The sequence below is a fragment of the Tupaia chinensis genome, unplaced genomic scaffold, assembly GCF_000334495.1.
Source record: "Tupaia chinensis unplaced genomic scaffold, TupChi_1.0 Scaffold143824_1, whole genome shotgun sequence".
NCBI lineage: Eukaryota > Metazoa > Chordata > Mammalia > Scandentia > Tupaiidae > Tupaia > Tupaia belangeri.
Window position 1 is genome coordinate 450,947 of NW_006203674.1, and position 19,114 is coordinate 470,060.

At 44.2% G+C, this 19,114-nt stretch overlaps 1 long non-coding RNA gene across 2 annotated transcripts in view; it reads right to left on the minus strand.

The window, feature by feature from the left end:
* Nucleotides 1–10,446: 10,446 nt before the first annotated feature.
* The window catches only part of LOC102471398 (uncharacterized), a 146,379-nt gene continuing 137,711 nt past the window's right edge, over nucleotides 10,447–19,114 (minus strand). For both annotated transcript variants that reach the window (XR_003547306.1, XR_336962.1), the window contains exon 4: nucleotides 10,447–10,613. This is a non-coding gene — a long non-coding RNA (uncharacterized LOC102471398). The remainder of the gene's footprint in view (nucleotides 10,614–19,114) is intronic.

Genomic DNA, 19,114 nt, shown 5'->3' on the forward strand with positions numbered 1-19,114 from the left:
ACTTTACCAAATACCTTCTCCCACTCAAGTCCTCTCTCTCTCTCTTTCTCTCTCTCTCTTTCTCTCTCTCTCTCTCTCTGTGTCTCTCCTAACTCCTAAGTCGAGCCTCTCTCCCCATCTTCTCCCCTAAGCCCAGTTTACTAGCCAAGTCAATAAAGAGTATCCGAGTCAGGAGATCTGAGTTGGAATCATTCCTTCACTAATACAAGCTGTGTGATCTTGGACAAGTTACTTAACCTTTCTGAGTCATAACTTGGCTCATCTGAAAACAGGAGCCAATATGCTCACATTTACCTCTCAGTGTCATTCTGAAAAAGAAATAGGATGACAACTATTAAACATCCCCGTGCATCGCTGAGAGTGCCCAGAAACTGTGATGTCAGCTTGTAGTCAGCCTGTCCTCTGAGCCCTAAATGAAATTGGCCCGCACCTCCCACTTGCAGGAGGAAACCCAGTTTCTTCAAAAGCTCCTAGAGGAGGCATTGATGCTTCTCCTGGTTACTCTGAATTAGTTCGGTTTGGGGCTCATTTTATTATCTAAAGACAATGAGCCACATGCGCTCACACTGGGCACCACCCTGACACCTTCATCTCCCCCACATACTCTTCCATAAGACCGTAGGTACAGCAGGCTTCACCAAATGAGAGGGGGTGTAGGGAGTTTGCATCATGGACAATCTCGTCGACGATCTCAGTTGGTGATGTTGATGATGACAGTGTTCCTCTTCTCAAATGTACCCCATTTAAAGGGCAGGAATTTCTCCCTGGCCACCTCTGCCTCCACGTTCCAGCCTTCTGGCACTTTGCCTCTGCTCCAGACTTCCGCTTTCACTGACCTCCCTCTTCCGTCTTTCTGCCCACCCAGACCCCAGAGTCCTCTTCATTTCTTATGCAGAGCAGTTTGGTTATGGCCTTATTTTGCTGTGTCTTCCCTTCCAGGCTTGGGGCCTCACATCCTAAACACCCCGTCCAAGTATTTTCCTAAACAAAGTCAGTCCTCTCCCAAAGAGGAAATCTAGTGCCAGCTTGTTAATGTAACAATTATGTTCTCCCTATTGTGCATGTCCTCCATGGAGAAATGTTAGTAGTCTCTTCCACCCCCATACTAAAAAATATCTCTTTGCAGACTACCTTCCCCCCAAGACCTCTTTTTCCCATTCATAGGAAGCTACTTGAGAGAGGAAGCCACCCTCTCTTCCCGTTTCCCCCTCTCTTCACTGCTCAGCAAGTTGCTCCCACCCACTCATGCCCTAAGATTGCTTTTTAAAAAGTCAAGTTTAGTTTGTTAAATCCAGTGACCTGAGGCCCATTTGTCGTAGCAATTGACACTGTTAAAAATGGACTCTTTCCAAAAATGCCCTCCTCCCTTGTCTACCCAAAGTTATCATCCCACTTCTCCAACCATCTCCTTCTCAGTCTCTTCTTGGGACATTTCTCTCCACTCTCCTGAACACTGAGCATTCTTTGATTCTGTTGGTATTGCTCCTCTCCTCTCACTCTTCGTGCATGGTCTCCCAGCCATCACAATCATTCCAACGGTCCAACCTCCCTGGGGTGCTGATCAGATCTATCTGTTTCTCTTAGCCATAACTCTCCCTAAAGCCCACCCTCCTTTTTGTAAGCCATCCTGGAAATCTGTGACTGAATGAGGGGCAAGCACCTCCAACTCACAAACCTAAACCCTGTTCATTTCCCCTCTTCCATCCCTCTCCTCTGGCATTGTTGTATTCTGTTATGGAGCTACCAGTCCTCCAACTCTTCCCCAAGCATCTGTTGATGTATTCAGTAAACATTGGACCTTTCTCCTTGGGTCATCTCATTTATTCTTTTGGCTTTAAATAACATCTTTATGATGATGACTACCAGCTCCAAGTTCTCCTCATAGCTATAGATTTGTATACCCTGCTGCCTACTCAACACTCCTCTTCTTACTTATCTGCTAAGGATTTGAACCTTAATATATCCAAAACATAATCTTTACCTCCTTCCCACCATACGATGTTCCTTCTTCAGTTGAACCCACATTAGGAAACAGCACTTCTAACCATGCACTCACTTAAGCCTAAGGCATAATCTCCTTGATTCCTCTCTCCCGACTCATGCAATTCAGTCTATTATAAACTCTTATGATTTCTTAATCTGAAATATATCCAAAATCCCTCCTTCTCTTCCACTTTAACTTCTACCACTGCGATCACATTTTGCACAGATGGTGAACAGGGCAGCTTGCTCCCCTCCAAACCCATCTCTGCACCAGAAAATCTCTTAAAACTATAAACGGGACCACATTACACTCCTACTTAAACCCATCAATGGCCTCCACATTCTTTATCATGTCCCATAAGTGCTTGTTGTCTCTCCAAAATCCCTTTATTCTTTCTGCCCCTCCCCAGGTCTGTTTGTAATAATTAGATTTCTTTTAGCTCTTTAAACATGGAACAAGCCAAGCTCTTTCAAGCTTAGAGACTTTATGCATCCATATTCCTCTGGCTATGATGATTTTTTTTAAAATTACTTATTTAACTTTATTTATTTATTTTAATTTGATCAGAGAGGAATGGAGTGAGAGAGAGAGAGAAAGAGAAAGTGAGAACAAGGCACCAGGTCCAGGAATCAAACCACAGTTAGCCATGTGGGAGTCCAGCACCCTTAACCACCATGCCACCTGACAGCCCCTATGATGATGTTTCTGAGACTGACTTTTTCTAGAGCATTGACCTCAGTTTATCTCCTCGTAGAAGCCTTCCCTAAGTTTGTACCCACTGATACACCATTATCTTTTAAAGTTTGTTTATTAATTTATACATGAAAGACAAAGAAAGAGAGAGATTTGGCAGGGTTTCTCCAAGTTAGAATCTTCTTGCCTCAGCATTCAAGAGGGCTAGGCCTATAGATGCACACCACCATGGCTGACCTGTTGAGGTTGGATTGGAAGCTGGACCTGGGCCTCCCCTATGGCCTCAGCCTCTAGGTAGCAGCATCTTAGCTGTGTCTGCCACTGTGGCGAGCTAAGCCCAACATTATCTTTCTTCAGTTTATTCTGGACTTTTCCTTCATAGTATTTAACTATCTTCCAGATTTTTTTTTTTTTTTTGCTTGCTTGTTTATTGCCTGTCTCTGTCATGAGGGTAGGAACGTGTCTGTTTTATTCACCACTGGATTTCACACTGAGAATATTATCTGGCACATAGTAATTGCTCAATAAATATTCATCTAATGGAAGCCAGCAGATGGTGTGATGGTTGGAGCTTTGGATTCCCACATGGCCAAACAAAGTTCAAGTCCAAGACCAAGTGACTTGAAAATCACACTGGGTGAGTATGCATGCATACAAAAAAATTCCCAGGAGGAGAATAAAGGAGAAGGGATTGCAATGTGGCTATCCCCTGGGAGTGGATTTCTCACTGTCTCTCTCTCTCTCTTTCTCTGTTTCTCTCCAGCAAGCACACACACCCTATGGCAAAAATCTAAAAAATTAAATTAAATTAAATTTCATCAGATGAATACTTGCCTGGAAAAATGAATGCACCTATAGTGTACGTGAAATGTTGGGTAAGACATAGTCTTTGTTCTAAAGAGATGTACTACACAGTAGACTATAAACTCAAAATTATAATAGTTATTTTTCCTATGAAAGGTCTGGTTGAAATAGTAAATAAAGGCATAGTTAAACTTAACCAGCCCTGCCAAGGGGGGTTGTGGAATCCTCCACAGAGAGTTGATAAATAAATGAGATGGGCAGGGCATCAGATGGGATTCAGTAGATTTTATTTTATTTATTTATTTATTTTGCTAATTGAATTGGTATTGCAACTTATCTTTGCATTTTAGCTTAAAGTCAACATGATGCTGGATGAAAGAGATGGAAATTTGGAGTATCATTGTAAAATACAGTCTCTGTGTTTGTTTTAAAAAAAAACTAGTTCATCTGCTGGGCTGTAAATGCATTTCTTCTAACTCACTCTCCAAAAAAAATTTGTCCCAAAATTAGACTCAATGCAATGTGCCAATATTATGAATGGACAGCCATAGCCTACAGATGTAAATCAATGGATTGAATTAAGACAAAACCAAGGTCACATCACACCACTTCATCTCTTTTTTAGTATATATGACAGCTACCTTAGGCTATATTATGTTGTGGTAGCAAATGATCCCAAAATCTTCATGGCTTCCACACCAGTGGTTTAAATCTTATTAATATGGTGCGGCTGTTGAGTTCATCTTTACTTCCTGACCCAGCTGAAGCTGTAGCTCCTATCAGGGACATCTTGGTTTGGAGGCAAAGGGGAATAAAGAATTGCAGAACCAAGCAATGGCTCTTAAAGTGTATGCTTTGAAGTAACAAATGTCATTAACATTTCACTGGCCAAAGTCAATCACATGACCAAGATGAGCAGAGATATAAAATCCCTACAAATATTTGGTAATAACAATACAGTCTATCCTAGTATATATAATCTAGGCCCACTGCTTATTATCATTGCTACAAGAATGCTAAAAAATATTCATATGCAAGGAGACTTCAATGAGTTCACGGAAAAACAAAATTAAATTGCAAATTTTGGCTCAGGCTGGTGATACAGTCAACAGCAAACTGAACCATCAGGCTGGAGGCCACATGACTGACTGTGGGTTCCAATGCCCAGGCAGACTTGAAAATGCAGTAAACACATGTTCATACACCCAAGATCCTGAGGAGCTGGAGGGCCAGGGAAGGGGGAGTGCAGCATAATGTGACCCCGCTAAGGGTGCTTCTCTATCTCCTGCCTCACTTCCTCACTCTCTGTCTCTGTCTCTTATGCGTATCCATGCATTATCACAATAAAATAATTAAGACTTTTTTTCAAAAGCATGAGTTACTTTGGTGAAAAAAAAATGAAAATTCATGTCATTTTCATAATATGCATTGTCCATGAACTTTTTGAAGACCTCACATATGTATGATCTAAATTAAAATAAGAAGGGAAACTTACATCCCGTCGTAATAGGAAATGTACACAGATGCAAGACAATAGCTGATGCTGGTGATGGAGAGAGATGGAAGAACATATCCTAGCAAAGATAGAGATTTCATCTTCCCTTGGTAGACTAACTCTGCTCAGCCACAATTTAGGGTTTTCTACAGGATCTCAGTATACAACATCTATATGAACAAAACAGCTGTTTCCTCTTAAAGACCAAATTAATATAAATTTCAATCCATAAATAAGCACTTATTTTTTCTTCCAAATACGTAATTTTTAGATTAAAAATAGAAGCATTTTATATGCCTGCATGTTTTGTAAGCTGGCAAATATATTATGTACAGAAGTTTTTCATTTGCTTCAAGAATTAGGATGGTTTTCTTTATGTGTGATAGATGTAGTTAAAAAATAAATTTAGGGTCAGAGCCAGCAGCTTCTCAACCATCTCATTAAGTGCAAATTCAAATAGACATTTTAGAGGGAGGAGTAGGCGCCTACCAGTTAGTTGAAGCAAATAATCAACTTGCAAGATGCCCAATAACAGGGAACGTGTCATACATATTTTCAAATCCCCAATAGTTAGCATGTGCCTGGGACCCAGTAAGTGCTCAGTGAGTGTTTCACACTAACATTATTTTCTGGAAGACAATTAATATGAAATTTCAAAATGCTCTTACAATTTGACCCTGCAACTTCAAACTCCGAAATTTATCCTAAGAAAATAACTGGAGATGTTCATGAAAAAAATAAAGTTGTATAGGATATTTATGGTAGTCCAAAACATAATAGCAGAAATTGTTAAAATATTCAACAATAGAGTACTAATCAAATACATTACAGTACCTCATATGATGAAACACTGTACAAGTACAAAAATCATGTTTCCAAAGAACATTTACTTGTAAGGGAAATACAATACAAAGGGACTTCAAAAAGTTCTTGAAAACTAGAATTAAAGTACAAGTTTATTTGGGTGCAAAAATATCCATGAAATCCATCCATAGTTTTTTTCATAATATAAAGTTTTCACAAATTTTCATAATATAAAGTTTTTTTGAAGACTCCCCACATATGTTATGTGGGAGAAAAAAAAGTAAGCATAAAACTAGTAGTATAATAAAATCTCATTTTAATAAAATGCATATATAATATATGTGCACACATATATACATATGTACGTGCATACATACATATTTGAATAAGAGAGATAAAAAGTTATCTGGTACGGGGGAAAAATGCACATTTCTTGCAAGCCCCTTCTGGCTTGTAAAGATAGAGAATGCTAAGGTGGGTCCTTTGTTGACTGGAGAGATATGTATGAGGATGCAAGGAGAAGAGAGGCTGGAGCAGAGGACAAGCTAGGCTGTGTGTGACAGGCATGAAGCCGAGGCAGTTGGCAATTGATGGGAATTAGAGGCATGGCTGAGAACCCGGATATCTAAGGAAGACTTTTCAATTACGTTTTGCTGTGCAGCATGTAGGGTATCCTCTTTCTTTGCCCCCCACCCCCACCCCGTGAAACGTTCAGCAAAATCTTCATTTTTGTCTTTTACTTTCTAAAGGTAGATTTGCTTCAAGGGGAGATGCTGACTCTTTCTCAGGGGCAGGAAACAAGACTGAGGGGCTGTGAACATCTGGACCATCACGATGAAAGCAACTGCACTGCAATATTAGACAGCCATTAGCTTTGGATGGACAGAAAGGGAGGTGATTTTCATTTTCTTCTTTGTACTTTAATAGATTTTCCAAATTTCTGCAATGAATATGCATTACCATTATAATCAGAAAAAAATGTTATTTTTTTAAAAAATAAATTAATGTCAAATGAATGAATAAGTGAATAAATTAATGAATGAATGAATTAACTAATTAGTGGAATGATTGACCTGGGCAACAGAAGCAAAAACAGGATTCTAATTGACAAATTTGCTTGCTCTTATTTCCTGCTGTGGACATTAGTCAGCCTCTATCTTTAGATGAGACATATTTTTTTCATAACAAAACGACAGCAGAAAAATCTCCTCAGAAGGAAGCAATATTTTCATGCTCTCTACGCTCCAACATTTGCAAAATGCCTTCATCCCATCCAACGTGGAGCATGCCTGACATGCTTCTTATCTTTTCCCCCAGGGTCTGTGACCAACACCCCAAAATTCACCAGCACAGACTTCCATGAAAATCAAAGAGAACAATCAATAGATTGAAGAGGCAGCAAACACAAAGGAGCTTGCTGCCTGCTTGCTTTGAAATGTGTAGCCTGTTTCCATGTAGCCTTATAATATCTGTGTATTGGTGCGTCTGTGTGTGTGTGTTACACATGGAGAGGCATGAAGTCAAGGCTGCATATCGAAGACATATTTAATGCACGTCTAAATACATTCAGCCTGAACCAGTGCCAAGCCACATGTGCCGAATGTGTCAACAAACCATCTGATTTGTTCCTGTCTCACATGTAAACACTGGAGCAGGGCCGGAAATTGGGTATGCTGTGTTGGATGGAACCTACACGGACTTCTATAGAAAGCATATTGTTTGCCCATATGGGCCGGTGGAGATGGCAGCTGGGTGAGGGGAGGACCTTACCACCTGCCAGGCCAGGAGACAAGTGCCTGTCCCGGAGTCCCAGAATCCATGCTGAGGACAGCTCAAGGGCACAGGAGCTTCCTGGAGTATTTGGGGAGGATGGTTTCTGGGTAGACTTTCGGAGAGGAGAGGGAGCGAGAGGGAGAGAGACGCCTGCCTGACAAAGCTGGTTTTTTTGTACAGATGCTGCTGGCAGAAGAACAGGGAGGGAGCAGTGTGTTCAGCTACATTAGTCAGGGATAGAGTTTTAATAGGCTGCAGAAGGAAATGATGACGGCAAAGTTAGGAGCAATGAGTAACTCAATTTGAGCTAGCCAAGCTCCCTGGGAGATGACAGCCTAGGCGACGTTTTTCTATTTGGCCCCATAGGGGCCTGGGCCAGTGTTGGGGTCATGATAGACACTGGCATTGGGAACGAACACAAGCCTGGGCCTCTGAGAGGTGACCTTGCTGCTCCTCCTGCCGTGACACTAAGACACCCTGGGACTTATCAGCAATGCCAACCTGGATGAAAATGATCCTGAGCATCTGGGGACAGAGCTGTCATTTCTGGATATGGGGGTGGGGGGCTCTGGACACAGACAGGGCATGTTCTTTTTTCAGAGAGAAGCCTTCTCATTGTGTCAAAGGTTCGGAAAATAAGCCACCACCCCAAGGTGATACCATGAGGTACCAGTGGTCAGCAAACTGAGTAAAGGGACAAACTGGTGACAAGCTGACAGGGCTCAGGGTGCTTCAAGTAGATTAGAAAAGGTGTCCCTGCTAGGAGGAGGACACATGGCCCGGTGGAGGTGGGGATGGATCTAGCCTCTACTCATTCCCCTGGCTGGGCCTTCTTGTGCAGGGCACAGGCGACCCAGGCACATGTGGCAGCCCTGAAGACTAGCCTTTAATAAATGAAGGACCTTCGTCTGGTGTTCCCATCCCATCATGAGCCTTCCCAAGCCTGACGGTCCAGTCCAGTTTCTCACACTGCTTGCTACAAACCCACAGTCCAGCAGAAGAGAATTCCTATCCATTCCTTCTACTCTTGCTTTGACTTCCTCAAATTTCTACTTTTGACCTGATGTTCCTTTTGGCCACAATGTCCTAACCAGTATCTGTGCCTGCCATTGTCCCAAGCAATTTTAAGGTCCTGCCCAAAACGGCCTCCTCTGAGAATCCTCCTCTGGTTGCCTCCAAGGCACAGTGACCTTGCTCTCATGAGAACTCTTACATCACCAGGTCACACAGCTGGCCCCAGAGAATCCATCATTAATACTGGGTTGTTGGAAAACTCATGATGGTTTTTTTTTCTATGTTTTTCTGTGCAAGAATGCATCATGACTTCTCTGGCAACCAAATACGTCACAACAACTCTGTAAAAAAGATCTTACTGTGCTCATTTTACAGATGGGACTATTGAGATTAAATCACTCAGTTAAGGTCACACAAGTGGTGGAGCTGGTATTTCTAGAGAGGTCTTTCTGAAACGAAAGCCCTTGACCATAATTTTATGCTGCTCCCTAACTGTGCCATTCTGCTCCTTCAAGACACTAAGTGCGTATGTCATTTAGGACTAGTTGCCATGGCTGACAAAGTAGAGGAAGACTGGCGAAGTCTTGACTTGGAGTGACCAGGACGGAAATGTGCTGAGTTCAGGTTGGCATGCTGTGCACGTGAATTTAGCAGGCCTTCTCTCGCTAAGCAGTGGGCAGCGGTCAGTGGTGGAGTCAGGTCCAAGTTAATGGGCAGGAGTTTCAGCATGTGGGCAGAGGTATTTGCAAGGCATCTGAGGTGGTTGCAAGACCTGAAAAACAAGCAGGACTTTAGGAGTTCTTTTTGAATCACCATGTAAGTCTTCCTACTCTGCATTGTAGTTTTCACAGTCATTTCTTCTGCATAGAGGGTGAACCCCCTGAGTGCAAGATTGTTCCTTATGCGTGTAACATATCCCACAGCAGCAGCAAAACAAAGCCCAGCACAGGAAAGATGTTCTGTAGGCAGTCTTATGGACAGAGGGTTAGGCAATGAAGTGTAGATCCCAGCTCCTGTCACCTGAAGATCACGGTGGCTAACAGTCACGTACACCCATAGCTAGTAAGCACTGTTCAAAGTGTGTAACATGTGGGAAGTTTCTGAATTCTTCCAACTAGACTAGGTAGTTCCATTATAATCTCCAAGTGTCAAATAAGAAACTGAACCACGGAGAGGTGAAGTCTCATGCCAAAGGTCACCAAGTAGTAACCAAGGTCACCTCATATCTGCTAGTAAGTAGCAGATATGAGGTTTGAACCCAAGCCAATTAGTTGAGAGTTCACACTTGTATCCCTGTGCTGTGCTTTCCCAAGGCTAATAGTCCACCTTCTTTGTCTGTAAAATGCAAATAAAAATTCTTATATGTTAATGTGTATGTATAAAACAATAAATACAGGGCCAGTCAGTGGCTTAGTGGTTAAGACAGCTGGATCATATAGCTAACTGCACAGCTTAAGTCCAGGACCCAATGGCATGAGAAACACACTGTAAGTATGTGGGTACGTGCCCAAAATCTTGAAGGGAGGGAGAAATGGAGGAGAAGAGATTTGGGCATGACCATTCCCCTCCGGGGCTGCTTCTCTCTCTGTCTCCAGTGAGCACCCATGCCCTCTGACAAATTAAAAAAAAAATACATAGATTAACTATGTAGATTCTGGAATATGATAAACCTTAGATGAAAAGCAGTCACCCCTAACGCATATGTTTTGAATGAAAGAACTAGGGAATATAGCAATGTTGTCCTTGATAGGAGTATGTTTAGCAGAAATAAAACTCAAGCCACAAATGTGGGCCACATATGTAAATTAAATTTCTCTCATAGTCACAGGAATACAGGAAAAAACAAACAGATAAAATCGATTTTAATGAGGCATTCTAATATATCCAAAATTGTATCCTTTCCACATACAGTCATTATAAAAATTATGAATGAGTTGTTTTACATCATTCCTTTATACAAGTCTTCAAAATCTTGTATATTTTACACCGGTGGCACATCTTCATTCAGGTTAACCACATTTCAAATATTCAAAAGCCACAGCAGATCTGAGGGAAAAAAAAAAAACCCTATTCAAAAATCCTATTAGGAAGCCAAACTTCTGCCGTTTGAGTTATGACAGATTTTTCTCTTTTCAAGAGCTTGTCATTAACATGTAAATACCTCTGGGAAATATCAATGAATGCTGAAGCTGACTGATGCTGCAACTCAAACCAGCTGAGACATTCAGAAACCATGTTCAGTGGTTAAAATTCCAGAGTTGGAGACACCTAAGTTCAAATCGTGACTCTGCCTCTTATGAGTCACATGACCTTTAACATTACTGAATCCTTTAACATTGCCAGTTCCACTTCTGCATCTGTGAAAGGGGCTCTGTCCTAGCACTGAGAGAGAGGAGGCATGCTGGGGCCAGCACAGTTGTCTAGTAACCATCAGTTCACTTCCTTCCCCCCTCACCCTCTGTGTCCCCAGAGCTGTCTCTCTCCATCTAGCTCTATCACACAGACACTTGTAAGGGCTTTGCTCAGATGAGTCACCATGATTGGAATCCTGCTTTGCTAACTCTCAGAAGGATTCATTGAGTGTCTATATTCCTAGAACTTTGAGGCACCAATGGGAATCCCCAAAAAGTTCATCATGACTGTAGTGGTTTCAGTGTCTGAAACCGATCCAAGGACTTTCACATCGCTTATGGCTTGAACTTTCTTGGAGTCTAGTCCCAGCCTCTGTCTCCTCCTTTACCCTTCATTCCTGAGGGGTGGGATGGAGCAGCAACTCTTGCTTGCAGCCCTCAGACACGAACGCAAGGCCCCAGTTCTGAGAAGGAGACTCGGCCTCTGCCCCTGTCCACAAATGCCTCTTCTGTTTATTTGCCTCTTTTTTTTTTTTTTTTGAGAGGTTTTTGCTATAGGGTGCGTGCACTCACCAGAGAGACAGAACGCGAGAAATCACCCCCCAGAGGAGATGGCCATGCTGCAATCCCTTATCCTCCATTCTCCTCTTGGGATCTTAGGCACGCATGCACACACACCCAGTGTGAGTTTAAGCCACCAGGTCCAGGACTCGAACTGCAGTCGACTACATGGGAGTTCAGCAACATAGTCATTACGCTAACTGCTGGTCCCTCTATTTATTTGCCTCTTACAATGAATACTGAAAGAATCCTGGGCTCAGGGCTTGTTCCGGTTACTTTGTCATAGCCTGCAGTGACTTTGCCATATTTACCTCTGAGGTAAAGGTAAACCAAGCAAGGGGTCCCCAAGGATGCACACGCAAGTGAAGAGTTTTGGGGGCCAAGTTACATGTGTCAGGGTGATATCCAAAGGCGAATTTCTGGGGCAGGGGAAAACCAATAGTCAAGAGGAAAAGCCCAGAAAGAAGGACAGTTTGCTTTGAGTCAAGAAGACCAGCTAAGGATCGACTGGCCTAAGGAATGGCATGAGCGGAAGTCCATGGATGTCAACAGAAAACAGGGAAGGACACATCAGGGTGGTCATGGAGCTGAGCCTGCACACCAGGTGTGTGTTTCAGAGCAATCACTCTACTCAGCACCTGCAGAGGACCCTGGACACAGGAATTCCTGAAGTCCTGTTTGTTTTTCAGGTCTTGCAACCACCTCAGATGCCTTGCAAATACCTCTGCCCACATGCTGAAACTCCTGCCCATTAACTTGGACCTGACTCCACCACTGACCGCTGCCCACTGCTTAGCGAGAGAAGGCCTGCTAAATTCACGTGCACAGCATGCCAACCTGAACTCAGCACATTTCCGTCCTGGTCACTCCAAGTCAAGACTTCGCCAGTCTTCCTCTACTTTGTCAGCCATGGCAACTAGTCCTAAATGACATACGCACTTAGTGTCTTGAAGGAGCAGAATGGCACAGTTAGGGAGCAGCATAAAATTATGGTCAAGGGCTTTCGTTTCAGAAAGACCTCTCTAGAAATACCAGCTCCACCACTTGTGTGACCTTAACTGAGTGATTTAATCTCAATAGTCCCATCTGTAAAATGAGCACAGTAAGATCTTTTTTACAGAGTTGTTGTGATGTATTGTGGCATACAGAAAAGTCATGATGCATTTTTTCACACGAAAACATAGAAAAAAATACATCATGACTTTTCCAACAACCCAATATTAATGATGGACTCTCTGGGGCCAATTCCATAACCTGGTGATTGAGACACCTGGATCTCACATAGCTGACCATACCATTCAAATCCCAAACCTAGCGGCTTGAAAAACATGCCAGGTGCATGTGCATGCATGCCCAAAATCCTAACAGGTCGGTGAACTGGGGAAGTGATTGTGGCATTACCTTGCCCTGTTGAGGAGTGCTTCTTCCCTCTCCCTCTCTCTGTCTCTCTGTTTCTCTCCCTCTGGCAAGCCCTCTTACCCTCCAGTGAATTAAAACAACAACAAAAATAATAGCCTCTTGCACATAAAGGACATTTCAATAGCTAGCACATAAGAAACACTCAATCCGTGGTAGCTAACCTTCAATGAGTAACTGGAAGTCTCCAGGGGCTTACCATGGATCAAGTGCAAAATCCCTAATGTGGGGCAGAACCTTGCGCAAGATGACCCTGCATCTTCTCCATCTCATTTCACACAACCTCTGCCTGGTCTCTTCCCTCCCACCATATTCAAACATACCTAATTCCAGAGCCAGCCACATGCTCAGCTCCTCTGAGACACGGCACATGCCACCTCTCCTTCTTAGGGTTGCTGTCTCCCACCATCTTCACCTGACTGGTTCCTTCTCCCAGGAATCAGCCCCAACACCACACCCTCCAAAGATATCTCTAACCTCCCACCCGAAACGTGAGCTGCCCCTCTGCGAGCCTATTATACTTGACAGACCTTTCAGCCATATCTCTGTTCTTGGTGCCGTAACCACTGACCAAAACTCCTTGAGAGTTTATGTACCCCTGGGCCTGGTACAGAAAGAATAATAGTTAATACTAAGAGCAAATATGTAATGAGTGCTTTCTTGGTTTCCAGGGACTAGCTATGCCCTTTGCATGAATTATCTCATTTAATTCTCAATAACCTATGAAGTAGATGCTATTATTAACTCTGTTTTTCAAATGGGGAACTTAAGGCTTGTATGTGTTAAATATTGGGTCATCAGAAAAGTCATGATATATTTTTCTATGTTTTTCTATGCAAAAATGTGTTGTGACTTTTCCGGTGACCCAATAATTTGTCCTGGTAAAACCAACTAGTAGGTGAAGGGGTTGAGATTCCAACTCAGAGTTGCTTGACTCCAGAGAATAAATACTGTTGAAGGAGCAATGAATGAATGAAATAGATATTATGTAATAGAGTTTCAAAACATAGAGAGTAGTGGAATAGCTAAGTGTAGATTTTCTTTTCTTTGTTTTTTTTTAGAGGCTTTGCCTTAGGGTATGTGCACTCACCAGAGAGAGAGACAGAGACAGTGAGAAATCACCCCGCAGGGGAATGGCCATGTTCCAATCCCTTCCATTCTCCTTCTGGGATATTGGGCATGAATCCATGAGTTTCAAGCTACTGGGTCCTGGACTTGAACCTCAGTTGGCCATGTTAGAGTCTAGCGATGTAACTGCTTTGCCATCTGCCGGCCTCCTAGACTTTATTTTCTTTATTTATTTCCCTCTTCCATGAGTGAGAGAGCCAGATGCTCTCTCACGTGCACGCCCACACACAGACACACACACAGAGAAACACACACAAGAAAGACAGAGAGACAGATACCCTCAACAGGGTCTTCACACCATTAGATACACTCAATTTCGGCCAGCCCTGGGTCACAGGCATACATGCACCTGGAGTATTCAGAGAGGTCTCTGAACATGAACCCAGAACCCTCCCATATGAATCAGTCTCACAGAGCATTGTATTACTACTGTGTGACTTTTCAGCCCCAGAAATACAATCATTTTTTATCTTTTTATTTATAAATTTGTGATACATATCACAACAGATGAAAATTTAAAAACAAAAACTTTAAGAGAAATAAAACACTGGACACTTGTGCTCACTATAATTCAGCCCAGAGAACACCTGCCCAACACTTTGGTTATCAGCTAATTACCTTGGAGTCAAGGAGCATGAGGATCAGCCACCCCCAGACTCTCTCTTCCTCCCCTCTCCTCCCGTGGAACAGTGCTCCTGATCGTGTCACTGAAAAAGCTAGTAAGGAACTGAAGCCTTCATGAGGTCCAGACTCAAGAGCAGGGGATGCTGGCTGGCCATCCCCTCCTCTCAAGGAGGGCATGGGGAAAAGGAAGAAAACATCTGGAAGCAGCGGCGTTTCGTTCTGGACCTTGCGCACATGAATGATGCACTAAGACAATTCTCTGCCTTATCATAAATTCTGCAAACTCATGAACTTTGCAATCTCTGAAGCTCAGCGCTGTATGGGAGCCACTTATCTTGTGCTGAAAGCAATATAAAAACAGATGGCAAAGAGTGCATCAGGAGATAAATCAGCGGCCCGGCTGCCAGGAGTTTGCGGACAACCTCAACGTGGCCAGACTCTGGACTCTCAGACAAGGGCCTGCTCAGCACCCCCAGGGTGAAACAGCCAGGCTGTGAAGAAGATGGCTGGCAAGAGAAGGCAGAGCTGAGTCCCCTGGGGAGGGCAAGGGAAAAAGGGCACCTTCAGGCAGTCTTGGGAAAGTGGCCAGTTCTCTCCCAAGGGGGGAGACTGCAGGTGGGGAACAGCTTGGGGCACCATCCACAAAATGGCAGCTGAGTCAGAGCTTTAACATTTATTCAGCGCTTTCCCATTGTCACCACACTGAATCCTCACCACCACCACCAGTGAGCTACTGAGTTTTGCTAATAGGGAAACCGAGGCTCCAGGGTTATAACTTGACCAACGTCAACAGCAGAGCCAGAACCAGAATCAGGGTACTATAATGCCAGAGCTCTGTCATTTGCATACAGGGTCTGGTTTGGCCTTATTTAACTCTTGCCATAGTCCTAGGAAAAAAAGGAGAACAGAAAGGAAACTCCAACTCAGAGTGGAAACACCTTACCTGAGATCGAAAGGCTCGGTGCAGGTGTCAGAACGTCCATCTGGGGCCTTTCCTCCCTCCCTGGGTTGCAGGCCAGCTACCATGACAGCAATAGGCCAGCTCACGCTGCTTTTGCTCAAGAGTGAAAGCGAGTGCCCTAGACACAGGATAATGTCCATGCCTACTGGGGACAGGCCCAGCAGAGATGCAGCGAGGGTAAGGGGGTGAAAACTAAAGGAAATGGTGAGGGTTGGAGAGGGAAGTATCAAGGAGCAAAAGAAAATGGATACAGAACAAGAGAAGAAGAGAAGAGAGAGAAGAGAAAGGTGAGTAGGAGGACAGAGATACAGATCAGGTGTCTACCACAGCCTGAGGACTAACCCAGTCCAACCTAGAAATAGGTGTGCTGGAAATGGAGGGCAGGGACACCACTTCTGTGTGCTCCCATAAATACTCTCTTCTCAGAAGGGGCAGAGCAGAGCAGAACAGCTAGTGTTTGCTGGATTCAGTGGTCTCTGTGCAGCAAACACAGTTTTAATGAGCATCTTTTGAGCACCAGGCACCACTGAGTGCTAGAGGAACTGAACACTGATGCTCAAAATGACGTTGAGACTCAAAGATGCAGCCAGGTTTCAGATCAGCACACATCACAGATCCCAGGCCCAAAAGAAAAGAGGTTAGCAAGGAATGTTCTTGGAACAGGAAATACAGTCCAGCACAGTGGCAAGACCCATGCCCAGTTCCACGCTACTACTGGTGGGAACTAGAGCTGTCCCAGGACCTCTCTGAGGCCAGGGTCTGCAGCTGCCAAGCCGGGCCCTGGGGGACCTGTTGGGGAGTTAGACAAGAGGGTAGAGGAAAGCCCCTAGTATGCATCTGCTTCACCGTGTTCTCTCTCTCCTCCCCTACCCACAGGGATGTCCCTTGTCCAGTGTCTTTAAACCCTCCCCTGATCAACCCTTCCCCACAGGGCTCATGCCTACACTGTGTCTTTCTGTGCTTGAATGCTGGCCTTGGCCTCTGTATTTGGACTGAGGTTAGGGAACCCCCAGCCTTTGAGTATTGTATTCCTGTCCCTTTTGGTCTGAACTTCCACAGGGCAGACTACATCTCCCATCCCTAGAGCATTCGCAGTAAATACCACCTGGGAACTCTGGTCCAGCGGGCCTTTTCCTGGTTTTAGGCTGAACAACTGTGTTTGATGCAACTCAAGTTAGACCCGTGTAATGCACACGGAGTCCTTGGTCTCTCTCCATCCGGCCCATATAAGGTATTCCACATTCATCGTCCTGTTGAATCTTCACCAACAACCTGTTTCTTCACAAACATCTTACAAGGGAGCTGAGGGGATGGCCCAAGGTCCCACAAATCCTAAAGAGCTAAGTGGGATTTCCATAATTAACAACAACTACGACCATGTAGCACCATTCCCATGCCAAGTACTGTGCTAAATGCCTTATTTATATCACCTTATGGCAAGACTCTATAACCTTACAAGGTACAGTGACTATCTGCACGTTAATGAGGAAACTGAGGCACAAAGTGGTCGAGCCACTTTCCCAAGCAGGTCTGACAACTGTCTGAGGGCATGAGAACAGTGTACGTTGTCTCTGCAGATATCTGATGTCGGGGCCTTAGTGTAGCTTAGGGGCTGCCTGGCTTCAGTGACACTGGATTCAGTAGACAGGCGCAGGGCGGGTTTGGCCATGATTCAAGACGCACATGCACAGAGTAGTTCGAGGAAGCACAGCTCTGCCCTACCTGCCCAGCCCTCCCTGCAGGAAAGGCTAGGGCCAGTTGAACAGCAAAGCAGAGACAGACCAGATGTGGAGAGGGGCTGAGATGTGCCTGCATTTCATTCAGGCAGTAAGATACTGCTGGTAGTTTTCAAAACATTCCTCCCCTCGTCAAAATGAGCAGCTTACAACCACGGCTGCACCCAGACAATGATCACTAATCAAGTCAAAGTTTTCTTCTAATCAGTTCAGTTGTTAGAGAAAGGAACACAGCCGGGTCTGTGGAGGGAGGATCCGCTCTCATCGTGGCGTGCCAGAGGGGCTTTTGGGGTGGAGCCCATCGCCTGCCCAGCATCCTTCACAAGAGGCCCTTCCACACACATCCCCCACCACTTCCACCCCAGGCTTTGGCATTGCAGCCACTCTGGGATAAAGCAGTTTCTGAGTGCTTTCTACTCCAACCTCCGCACAAGAGAGGTCCTATTTTCAGGGGCTAAAGGGGACAGACATGGCAAGAAAGGACTCATCCAGTGAGCATTGCCTCCGAAGTCAGGCACCCAGGGTTCAGGTCTGCTGTGCCATTTATAACCCGGATCCTGGAAGAGTTTCTCTACGTTGCTGAGCTTCCGTTGTCAAAGGGAGATGAGAACAAATGGTGTCTTCCTGGAAAATCCTACTCATCCTTCAAAATGTAACTCAAATATCACTTCCTATGTGACTCCCTTCCTTCCCAGCATCTCGCCCTCATGCTTGAATTAATTGTCCTTCTTCTGCATTTCCCAAACCACGTTACTCAAATACCTGCTAGAGCACTTATCATTCTGAGTGGTGGTTTCATCATTTACAATTTTATTTGCTAGACCAAGAGTGCTTGAGGGGCAGAATTTATAATGTATACATAACTGTGACCCCCCCACACCAGCCCACCAAAAAGCCCAGAGCATAATAGTTGCTTATTAAATGTTTGTTGAATGAATAGTTAATGAGGAGTAAATATGTGGTATGTACACTGGAATCTGTCATTTGTATTCAAATATGATGCTTCCTGTCTTATCCAATGTTGTTATCAAATGCAAAACCTTCGGCAGACTCGGTACTCCGGCAATAATCATCAGTGGGACTGGAGATATGCAGGAAATAAGAAAAATGGATGATCAACAACTACTGCAAAATTTCATCAAGAGTTTTCGAGTTACCAGCAAGCACACAGATCCTACTTTATTTAATCTAGATTAAACCTCTTTTTGGGAAGACTTTAAATTAAGTGTGACTGAATTAGCTGCTGTTAATTTTTTTTTTCCCCAGATCTGCTAATCTCCAAGCAGGGCCCTCTCTTTCTCGACTGATCGGTTTCCTCTCTGGTGCGCTGGGATTGATCTCTATCTTCCGGGATATTGAGTGGCCTGGGCTCTCAGGCAGGGAGAGATACTGAGTCTGCTGGAGGAGCTGGGCCCTGTTGGCTGTGAGCTTCCCCCGCGGGAGGGCTGTCTGGCATTCGGTGAACCAGGACAATAGGTACAGTGCTTGGGAGGTGCTATCGCTAATAGTAATCTGTGTGCTTCGATGAGCTGCTGCTGCAAACCCTCATTTCATAAAATGGAGATGCTGGATGTTAGCAAGGCCCAAAGCCTCTTATGGCACTAACTCTCCTCAAGGGCAGCAAAGGGCAAATAGATTTGTTGCTTTTCTCCCTTTCCTCATCCCCTACTCCCACCCCCAAAGAAGATCCCCTTCTTTCTCCCCACCCCAGACCCCCATGTTCTTGTGGCTGGAGACCTAACAGAAAGTCTGACTATCTCAGCAGGGAGA